Source organism: Sinohyriopsis cumingii, chromosome 5 (assembly GCF_028554795.1).
Source record: "Sinohyriopsis cumingii isolate HCF-2022 chromosome 5, ASM2855479v2, whole genome shotgun sequence".
Lineage (NCBI taxonomy): Eukaryota > Metazoa > Mollusca > Bivalvia > Unionida > Unionidae > Sinohyriopsis > Sinohyriopsis cumingii.
Genome location: NC_142965.1, coordinates 10,490,458 through 10,502,234, shown reverse-complemented (window position 1 = coordinate 10,502,234; position 11,777 = coordinate 10,490,458). Strand labels below are relative to the sequence as shown.

General features: G+C 41.4%; 1 protein-coding gene across 1 annotated transcript in view; it reads left to right on the top strand.

The window, feature by feature from the left end:
- Nucleotides 1–10,166: 10,166 nt before the first annotated feature.
- Nucleotides 10,167–11,777, top strand: part of LOC149798624 (uncharacterized) — a 143,299-nt gene continuing 141,688 nt past the window's right edge. Inside the window, exon 1 of the mRNA XM_089957456.1 lies at nucleotides 10,167–10,406. The gene's annotated coding sequence lies outside the window, so the exon portion shown is untranslated. The remainder of the gene's footprint in view (nucleotides 10,407–11,777) is intronic.

Here is an 11,777-nt window from a genome sequence, read left to right as displayed (position 1 = left end):
GAAAACTAGCTTTAGTGCCTTACAAACGATGGATGGAATACCATCGGTGGCAAGAACAACGCACCCCGCATTTACCTCCCAATCCCAATTTGAGCGAGATGTCCCAGTTACAACACGAATTGCAGTCCTTGATGGATCGTCAAGATTTGTCCGAAACAGAAAAATCGCAAAAGTATGGTCAACTCTTGCAAAGACTGCAACTCTTTCACCAGAAAGCTTTAGACGAAACAGCTTTACCCACTCTAAAAGATTTTAAGACCTTGATGAAAAGTCCAGCACCATCATTACCACCACCACCACCACTACTGTCATCCCCAACCGTCACCAGAGATGCTACCCCACAAAGACCTGAGGAAGAAGAGACGCGCGAAGTGTTTCAAACACCGTCAGCAGCTCCCATTTCGAGTAAGATTGCAGGATCCTTGTTGACCCCGTCCCCCACACCCCAACGAGAAGAAATGAAAGCTTGGGTTAAAAAGATGATGTCCACGCCTTCTTCGACAGAAGTGAAAAAGAAAGAAGGGAAACCAGAAGTGAAAAAAGAAAAGAAAACCAAAGCCATTCCATTGCCACCTCCACCACTACCTTCGACTTCTACTCCCGTAGCCCATCGGACACGTAAATCCGTTTCCAAACCACCCTTTCGACCCACCCAAAGTAGCATCACCGAAGAGTGGGTGACTTATTAACACACCAACACAAAATAAAAAAATGGAAAAAGTCTTAGCCAGCATTTACTACGATCCCTCGCATCCTGCAGGTTACGCAGGAGTTCAAAAATTGTATCGTGCTGCCAAAACGCGACTGAAAAGTCTCCGTTTACCTCAAGTGCAACGATGGTTACAAGAACAAGCTACCTACACTTTGCACAAACCCATTCGACGCAAGTTTGCCAGAAGTCGCACCCGAGTGGAAGGCATCGATCATCAATGGCAAGCCGATTTAGCCGATGTCTCTCATTTGGCCAGCTACAATCGTGGTTACAAATATTTGTTTTGTGTCATCGACGTCTTTTCCAAATTTGCCTGGGTCGTGCCCTTGACTTCCAAATCCAGCAGCGAGTTAGTGCGAGCCCTGCAACGGGTGTTGAAACAAAGCGGTCGTCGCCCTCTTCGATGGCAAACGGACAAAGGCACCGAATTTCTGAACCAAGCTTTCCAAAAAGAATTAAAGAAACGTGACATTCATTTTTTTACCACCGAGAATCCCGAAGCCAAAGCCAGCATCGTGGAACGTTTTCAACGCACTTTGAAAGAACGCATGTGGAAATATTTTACGCATCACCACACTCTGAAGTACATCGACATCTTACCACACCTGGTGCAAGCGTACAACCAATCTTACCATCGAAGCATCGGACGTGCCCCGCAAGACGTGACTCCCGACAACGAAGTGCTGGTGTTTGAGCGCCTGTTCGGTACGTCCCCGACGAGGGCTGTCCCCAAGAAAAGTGGAGAGTTGACCGTAGGAGATTGGGTGCGCATTGGCAAAACCAAACGCACTTTCGACAAAGGTTACTTACCTAACTGGACGACCGAATTGTTTCGCGTCACTGGACGAGTACATGGCCGTCATCCTGCCGTCTATAAATTGGAAGACATGAACGGAGAAGTACTCAAAGGAACGTTTTATTTGCCCGAGTTACAACGTGTCACCAAAAAAGAAGACGACGTGTACGACATCGAAAGCATTCTCGAACGCAGAACCCGTAAAGTGGGCAAACGACGTGTCAAAGAAGTCAAAGTACGTTGGAAAGGATATCCACCCAGTTTCGATTCTTGGATCGACGCTTCGCAAGTCATCGACTATAAAAAGAAGAAGTGACCATCATGCCCTTTCACACAGCAGCAGACGCAGCTACGTCGACCACTCCTTCTTCCCCTAGTTCTTCTGTGCAAGATTTACAAAAACAACCCTTGTGGGTGTGGTGTGGAGAACGTGTGCCTAAAACGCAAATCGTCTTTTTCTGTCAAATCTTCGTGGTGTATTGTGTCATCGGGGCAGCCATCGCCAATTTGAGTTTGCAACAAGGAGACAAACAATTGTGGACCATTTTATTGAGCAGTTGCATCGGTTACCTGCTTCCCAATCCCTCCCTGAAATTCTCCTCGAACGGGAACGTTGTGTCCAGTGCCAGTGCCAGTCACCACTCCAACAACCACAACCAGAACCCCATTTTGGGCGGAGACACGCCTCTGACATCCACTAACCCCTCGGACAGCCACAGAACTCTGGAATTATGAGTCACCAAAACCAATTTTACTTAACCTTACCCAGTGACAGTTCCATGGAGGTGTTTCCCAACAACAAGTTGTGCTGTTACACAGCCAAATTACCTCAGGCCATCCCCTTAGATCACGAAGCCCATTGGGAAGTGGCTTTGGTAGAAATAATTCACCCAACCCAAGTCTTCAATGTCATTGACAATCAAAGTAAATTTACGGTGGAAGTTTATGACGAATCATTGCAAAAGTGGATGAATGAGAATAACAAATATCCCCATAAAACAAAAAACAAAGTCAATCCAAATTGGATGGACTATGAGTTGTTCATTCCCTCGGACTATTATTTTAGTGGTCAACATTTGGTCAGCGCCATAGCCTCCAAGTTAAATGGTGTGTTTGGGGAAGCTTTTAAGACTTTCAAGTCCAAAGCTGTCACCCTGGAATACCACAAAATAGCTCGTCGCTTCCTGAGGAAATTTCCTGAGGAAAAAATCATGGGTTTCTATTTCTGTGATGAATTGTTTGACATGTTGGGTGGTGACGTAAAGATGAGGAAGAAAGTAGAACATACACTAAAACAAAAAACCGTCATTTACAGCAACGAGTCTTTTGGCCAGTATTTTCGTGCCCCGGTAGAACTGAACCAAGGACAGAATTTGATCTTTGTGTATTCCGATGTGGTGGAATACAACGTGGTGGGACACACCTCCGTGCCGTTACTGCGTGTCATTCCTTTCAAAGTGGACTCTGCCACGATCGCTGACGAAGAAGGTGGAAACACTTACCACGTTCACCGCGAATTTGTCCATCCTCACTATTTGCCCGTCAGCAAGTCGTATTTGGACACGGTCAACATTACTATAAAAGGAGATTTGGGACAAGATATTCCATTCACCAAAGGAAAAGTCACGGTTAAACTCCATTTTCGAAAACGGTTCTCTCACGACTCGTAAGTAAGTAAGTCATGTATCCAGTGTACCGAGGGGTTGCTCGACAGCGAGGACACGGTTTAGGAGACATGTTAAAATCGGCCTTTCGTTCGGTGGCTCCAGTCTTGAAACCGATGGTGACACGAGGATTGCACGCCTTGAAAGATGCGGCACTGACACAAGGCAAAGAATTTCTCCAAAATGTCATCATCGACAAACAAAACCCTAAAGAAGCCTTCATGAGGGCTGGCAAAAATGTCTTGCTGCAAACGGGCAAAGACATTTTAGGCCGACGAGACACACCTATAAATGCCCTGCACGCTACCGAGTCAAGCATTCAGCAAGGACAAGGCAGAAAGAGACGACGAAGAAGAAAACACCCTTTCACCAGACTTCAAGCGAGAAAGGCCAAAAAAAGAAGAACCGTTCGAGACTTAGACGTTTTCGATTATTGAGACACAGCAACAACAAAAAATGATGCACCGAGAGTCTTGCGCCTGTTCCAAGACGGAACTGGATCTGTTTGCCATGCCCCCCACCATGATGACGATGCAAGAATCCCAATGGGTGGAATTTCATCCCGTCTCCTCATTGACAGCCTCAGCTCCCATCGAGTTTGAAATCAAAGGACAGCCCGAAGATTACATCGATCTGAATAGCAGTTACTTGTACTTGAAAGTCCAAGTTCTAGATAAGGATGATGGTCCAGTAGAAGACACTGAGATTATAGCTCCCGTCAACAATTTCATGCATTCCTTGTTCAGCTCAGTGGACTTGTACTTGAACAACAAACTGGTCAGCAGCAGCATGGATACTTACCCTTACCGTGCCTACCTGGAAAATCTCTTGACGTACGGACCTGATGCCAAGACAAGTCATCTCAATGCCTGTGTGCTGTGGGTAGATGACGAAGCGGGCAAGTTTAAGATAGCTGACGCAGGTGACAATGACGGCTTTGCGGCAAGACGAAACAGAATCACAGGCAAAAAGAGTTTAGAACTGATGGATCGTTTGCATTTGGACATGTGGTTGCAAGAGAAATATTTGCTGAACGGGGTCAATGTGCGCCTGAGACTGAATCGTAGCAGTGCCGCTTTCCATTTGTTGGCTGATGAAACTGCTCTTAAGGGTGGCAATCCTAAAAGCACAATCCTACAAGCCAGACTCTACGTACGGCGCGTGGAAGTGTTACCTAAAGTGGGAAACGAAATCAGTCAGACGTTGAGCAGAACGACCGCCAAGTATCCCATACGACGCGTGGAAGTGAAAACGTTCACCATTTCTGCTGGACAGCATTCCATGATCGAAGATCATCTGTTTCAAGGACAGTTACCCAAACGTTTGATCCTTGGTATGGTCTCGAATGCAGCCTTCAACGGAGCCTTCGCTGAAAATCCTTTCAACTTTCATCACTTCAACGTAAAGAAAATCGAAGTCAGTCGTGATGGCAAGACCTTGTGTACCCGACCTTTCGAACCTAGCTTTGAGCCCCCAAACATAAATTACTTGAGATCGTACTTGTCCCTGTACGAAGCCACCGGTCAGTTAGGAACCAACACCAGTCACGGCATTGATTACGACGAATATGCAGGAGGCTATGCTTTGTGGGGTTTTGATTTCACTCCAGACCAAGGCAGCGACGAAGGACATTTCCACCCTATAAAATCTGGCCAGATTCGTGTGGAACTTCAGTTTGCAAAAGAACTACCAGTGACAGTGAACGTCATCCTGTATGCAGAATTCGACAATACCATAGAAATCAACAGTTTGAGAGAAGTCATTCTAGATTATTAGAAAGCCATGGAAGACTGTTATCCCTCTTTACCTAGTGGAGAAACTTTGGAGATGGAATGTGAGGAGACCGTGGAAAAAGAAGAATCTCAAGACAAAGACGAAGAAGATATCATGATGAAGTCGAGATGGCCAGAACAAGAAGCCCATTTAGTCTGCTGTTTTGCCAAACACTTGGTCGACAAAATGACAGAATTGATCAAGAAAAATTGCTATGGATGTCAAAACGATCATCCCAGTCAAATTCAACACGATAAATGCCTGATGTTGAGTCAAGAAGAAAAATTGGACGAGTATCTGGACGAAGCTTGGAGTCTCATCTCGAACAAAGACGTGTTGCACCAGTGGTATAAAGACTTGCGTGAACATTCTTGTCCAGCATTAACCACTCAAGAGATCCATCGTATCGAAGCTCTCCTGAATCAGAGTGAGGAAACAGAACGAATAACCGTTTATTCGTCAGACATTTTCAAGCAAAAAGTCAGGATCGAATTGACGACTTATTATTACCTGTGAAGAAGAAAACAAACACAAATCAATGGATACCTGGGAACTTTATTACCTTTTGAACCACAGTTCGTATACGTCTTCTTGGAATCCTGTCGTCTGTGCTAAAGATGAACTCCCTCATCGCAAACCTAAAGACCATCAAGCTTACGTGATCAACACGGACGACAGTCATCTCCCAGGAACCCACTGGGTAGCCGTCTACTTTCCTCAAGAAGGCTGTGTGGAATATTTCGATTCGTACGGATTGCCGCCTTTGGAAGACGATATCATCGACTTTATGAGAAGAAATGCTCAAACCACCCGATTCAATAATGTGAAATTACAAGGCACAGATTCCTTGGTGTGTGGACAGTACTGTGTGTATTTTCTGCATCATCGCAGCCTGGGCTATTCCTTAGAACATTTAGTGACTCATTTTGATCCTCGTTCTTCTGCTAGAAACGATGTGAAAGTAGATCGATGGTTTTGTGACCATTATGCTTATCTTTTGTCTCAAGCTAGGAAACGTAGTGTCCATCAATGGCCTAATGATTTCCAACAGTGGAAATCACAATTTCATTCACAACGTTGTCAGCCCTGTTTAAAGTAGAGTGTGAATTGAGAAAAAAATGTTTGTGATTTGAAAAAATGTTTGATGTTATAGTGTTATATTATTGTTAAAAATGTTAGAGTTGTTGTTTAGTGTTAAGTGATTTTTGAATAAAAAATGTTGTGTTTAGAAAAAAATGCCTTTGTCTTTTGTTTAGCTATAAGAATGTTGGATTGATGCTCTTTCATTTCTTACTATCCCTCTCATGAACGTTGCGGCTCGAAAACCGTGTGGGGGATGTTTTCCTTCACGTCCGCGCTTTAACTTTAAGAACCGGGTTGTTCCCAGTCTAGCCATCCATTGTCGACTCATCCTCCTAAGAAGATGTGCTCCAAACTAGCTAAGCTCAACGAAGCCTACGTGAATCTGCATAGGGTCAGACACAGTCTGATACCGAAACCAGAAGAAATAGAGAATGTGAGAATGTTAAAAATCACTGAAGACCTGATAGAAGAGCTCTTCAGAGAAGAAATGAACAGGGAGAAAGAAGAATGGACAGAGAAGTACAGACTTCAGAGACAGCAGCAACAGCAGCAACAGCAGCAGCAACAACAGCAACAGCAGCAGCAACCTGAAGCTGACAGAGGCTTTGTCGATTGTCGTATCGACACCAAAGAATTCTTCTTCTCTTTCCGAAGAAGCAGACCTATCGCCAGAAAGTCTATCCTCAGAGGACATCGCATTCTTAGAAACTAAAAAAGAATGCCATAGCAAAAAAAAACAAAAAAAACAGCCCTTTTCAGGGCTACCCAATACTCTAGAAAAGAAATAACGATCCATTTGCCAATGTGTGTAGGTAGAGTAGTGTGAAAATAAACACTAACTCTTTCTTAAAAAAAATGTGAGGGTATGAGTTAGTGTGATTGTGTTTGTAAGTGATGAAGTAGGTTGGTGTGGATAGTAGATTAAAATGATGTTTGTTTTTTTGGGGCTGTTTGAGGTGTATATTTTGGGTTAGATTGGATTGCTTTGCGTATGTGGATAGTCTATTGAAGTGATGGGTAGCATAAAAAAGTGAGCGAGTGTTTCTTTTAGGTCCGCGCGTTGTTGTTTCTTGGTCATGATCTAGGTAAGATGAATTTTATGTTTTTTAGTGGATGTTTTCCTTCACGTCCGCGCTTTCAGTATAAATTGAAACTCGTTCGGCAGTCCAGCTACCCTTGTTGATTGATCAACACCAAAAATGAACACGAGACTGGAGAAACTGTTGGAACTTCATGTGCATCTGGAATATGCCAGGCGCATATTAAATGAACTGGCCGCTGAAGCCATTGTCGAGGAGGGAAGGATAAGAGAGGAGGAAAGAAGAAAAAAAGAAGAGGAGGAAAGAAGATATAAAGAAGAGGAGGAGGAAAAGGAGAGAAGAAAAAATTTCAGAATCCCAGAGAGTGAAAATTGGGATTCTGAAGCGACATATCCTGCCTCTGCTCTCTCCCCCCAAAAGGTAAAAAGTAACTGGGGGATAAGATGTGTATGTGGCGCCAGGCCTGGAAGGTGCCACCATTAACCAGGTGTCCATGAAGTTCCAAACAAAACAGCCCTTTTCAGGGCTACCCAATACTCTAGAAAAGAAATAACTATTAATTTGCCAATGTGTGTAGGTAGAGTAGTGTGAAAATAAACACTAACTCTTTATTAATAGTGGAAGTGTATGTGTTTGTAAGAGCTCAGGTATGTTTGTGTGAATAGTAGATTATGGGTTTCTTAGCAAATGTGAAGAGTATAGTTAGGGTTATATTATATGAAATGAGAAAGTAGGGGGATGTTTTCCTTCACGTCCGCGCGATGTTTGGTCATCATCTAGGTAAGATCCATTTTATGTTTTAGGGGGATGTTTTCCTTCACGTTCGCGCTTTTCGTATAAGAACCCACAGTATTCGTCGTTCAAACCATTCTGCAAAGAATACAAAGAAGATGGCGTCAAACCAAATGGACAAATTACAAACCTTGCAAGACGTTTTAGACAACTTAGGAATAATGGAACAGATGCTATTAAGACTCGTTGAAGACCATTATTCCTATAGTCCCCATCGTGTAAAGATGGAAATTAACAATTTAAGGAAAGCAAAGGACAAGATTAGTGGTGTCATGAAAGAGATCAAGGAGGAGAAGGAGGATGAAGAGGAAAAGATAAGAATAAGAACATGGAACGAAAAAATTGAAAAAGAAGAGGAAAATGAGAAGAGGAAGAAAGAAGAAGAGGAGGAAGAGAAGAAAGAAGAGAAGGAGAAAAAAAAGAAGAGAAAGAGTGTTGGAGATAAAATAAGAACTTGGTGGAGGAAAAGAAGAAATTAGAAGAAGAAGAAGAAAACCCAAAGGCCCTTTTCAGGGCCAGCCATATTTCTCGAAAAGAGATAGTCTTTGAATTGCCTACCCCTTTTTTAAATTTAAATTTAAATTTAAATTTTAAAAAAACTTTTAAAAAAAAAAAATCCCATGTTAAATTCCCCTTGTACGTATAGTATCCCACGATTTATTCCCATGTTAATTCCCCTTGTACGTAGAGTGTCCCACGATTTATTCCCATGTTAATTCCCCTTGTACGTAAAGTGTCCCACGATTTTTCTCCATGTTAAATTTCCATTGTACGTAAAGTGTCCCAAGGGTGTTTTTAATGCTAATTCCCATTGTACGTAAAGTGTCCCCCTTCACTACTCTTACTATATGTCTTTAGAATTTTCTTTCTTTCAGAAAAAAAATCTTTCCTTTTCACTCCTTTCTTCCCTTTTCTTTAAAAAAAGCATGTTTTTTTTTAAATATTTGAAATAGAATTTGAAATTTTCTTTGAAATATGGCTGTTGTGGGGTGAGAGGAGGGGGTATGGGTATGGCATCGGCTCGCATTTGCGTTACTCGACCGTTCGGTCTGTAATACCCATTCCTCCCTCCCCCTCTCTCCCCCAATTCCAACATAAATTGCGTTATATCAGCCTGACGGTAAGTATCTGTTCGTCGTAAGACGTACTGAGTTCTTATTGTAGTTAGTATTCTTATTTGTACCCCGTATCTTATTTAAAAATCTTTATCACCTGTCCACAGGATATCATCGTAGTTACTATATAGTCTATAATTTTTAGAACGATTTTGTTTTCGTAGTCTACATCTATGAATAAAATGTTATTTTTGTTATACTTATATTTTTGCATATTTCCATTATTAACTTTATCCTATTATGTTTAGTTTTATCACATTGGGCAATCGTATGTAGTTTGGTGAAGTTCGCTTTTTTACATAATGGATATTTCGGCATTATCCTGATCATACGACGTGTGATTGCTTCTTCGCCTGTAGGCCAGGCGTTGTGCAGGTATTTAAAAATTATACTTTGTGTTTTGACAGATCTTATTTTTCCCCAATTTTTCCAAGTTTTTGTCCAATTTACCCCCCAGTTGTCATGCTCTACTCTACATTTTATATTTTTGGGTACCTCCTCCCTAATCCAAGCGTGACTTTTACTTATTTCTATTTTCCATAAATCTGTTTTTTCCCTATATTTTAAAATTATTTCTCTTATTTTTTTAAATTTGCGTGGCACTTCGAATTTTTTAAATTAATTTGTTATTTTTTTATATCTCTGGTCGGTTTTCGCGCTAGATATGGCCGTTACCATGTACCGGTAGGTGTCTAAACAGTAAACATGTGTGTCCCGGAAAGATTTGCATGCAGCAAAATTGCACATTTTAAAAGAGAGGTGACATCATATCCTCATATCGTCCATCATTATCAACACAGATTTGTGGGATTGGGTCGGTTTGATTTATTGGACAAAATGTACATGGGAAATAATGAGAAATATCATGATTATACCGACTGTAAATGCCACATTTAAATTCAAAACGAAGCTTAAGAATATTTAATATGGTCCCAATCAGCCCTTAATCTGGGTAGAATAAATCTTGTCTAAATCAGTACGTCCCTGCAAAATTGAGAGAGAGAGAGAGAGAGAGAGAGAGAGAGATGCTTACAAAGTGTGGAAGGCAATAAAGCTTACTCCTACAAACGACCGATTTTTGTTTAAGCGAAAGATAGTTGTAATTCTCGGATGCTGTGTTGTGTTTAGCGCCTCGAGTTAGAAGCGTCCTAACACCGGAAGTCTCGTTTTCAAATCGTGTTTTGACAGGAACGTAGCGGGTCGGTAGGCATGGCAAAGTAAATCTCGCATTTAACTGCTTAGTACATAAATTGCAGAAGACCCATTACTGTAAATTAGTGTTAAATTGAATAGATTCCGAACACAAGAGTTGATAACTCAGAACTGAGTATAATACTGAAGTGGCTGTGGCCAACGCAAGCGTTTTTGGCTCGCTATTCGGACCTATTAAACACTTAAAAAGGGTTGTTGAGATTAACATATCTTGCTTTGGTAAGTTTGGTAACCCGTATTTTTACTACTATGTTCACACAGAAAATGTGCATCAAAGCAACGTGTCTCAACGTTTATTAGACTTGTTTGTTCCCTTGGAGATGTTGACTGGGATGGGTGTGGGTGTAGTCGTACATGTAAGACATAGCACATGTTGATTTTGTTTCATTGCTATATCTTACTGTCCAAATAACGGCCTTGTATAGCGTGTTACGATGTCGTTGACATCGGAATGAGTAATCGAAGTTTCAGGAACATCTCACATGCTTGGCAGCCTATATCGACACTCTTCCACTAATTTATGTGTAATTAATATACTTACTGTGCTGTCTTTATCCTGGCGGAATGAAAATATGATACTAGCAAATGGACGCATTATGAATTTATTAGAGAAAAGACATCAGAGTAAGTAAAGTCTGACTGAAATATGACTTTACTTTGTAGAAAAGTGTCGTTATTTTAGTTGTCAGTTGTTTTAAATATTCCTGAAAATTTGACTGTTGTAACGATGTTAGTCAACATCAAAACATGCTACACAGCGCCGTTAGTTAGGCTGTAAGACCTTGACGCCCACAACATAAATATCAGTGTCAGGTCTTACATGTAGAGCTAGGGGTTGGTGGTGGACGTAGTCCTACAGTCTAAGACATTGACCTAGTCCTACAATGTAAGACATGCCACCCGATATTTTTGTTCTGGGGTTGATGGGTCTTACTGCCTAACTAATGGCTCTGTGTAGCGTGTTTTGATGTCAACTAACAGTGTAACGAAAGTCAAATTTTCAGGACTATCACACACAGCTGGCAACCAATAACGATGCTTTTCTACAAATGAAAGTTATAAAGCGTTTGCCAGACTTTACATACCCTGATGTCTTTTCTCTAATAAATTCAAATTCTTGCAAAAAAAATGGACCTGTTTTCATGTTTTGTTGGACTACATTTCAGTTGGCTGGAAATTGATGAAATCCGGGAATGCCAAAATCGGGTTAAGTTGAAATATTATTCTTTAATGAAATGAATAAAATATATTATGCCTATTGGAACCATAAGCAACGTTTCATTTTGTTCAAGAAACATATCCTACACATGAACCTTCTTAAACATAATTCGGCATACCTCGACTATCGTCGCATTGTAACAAATTCAAATGTATGTCAACAGAACATGAAAATGTGTCCATTTGCTAGTGTTATATTTTCATTCTGCCAGGATAAAGACAGCACAGTAAGTATATTAATTACACATAAATTTAGTGGAAGAGTGTCAGTATAGGTGGCCAAGTGTGTGAGATATTCCTGAAACTTTGACTATTCATTCCGATGTCAACCGGCATCGAAACAGACTATACAAGGCTGTTATTTGGGTAGTA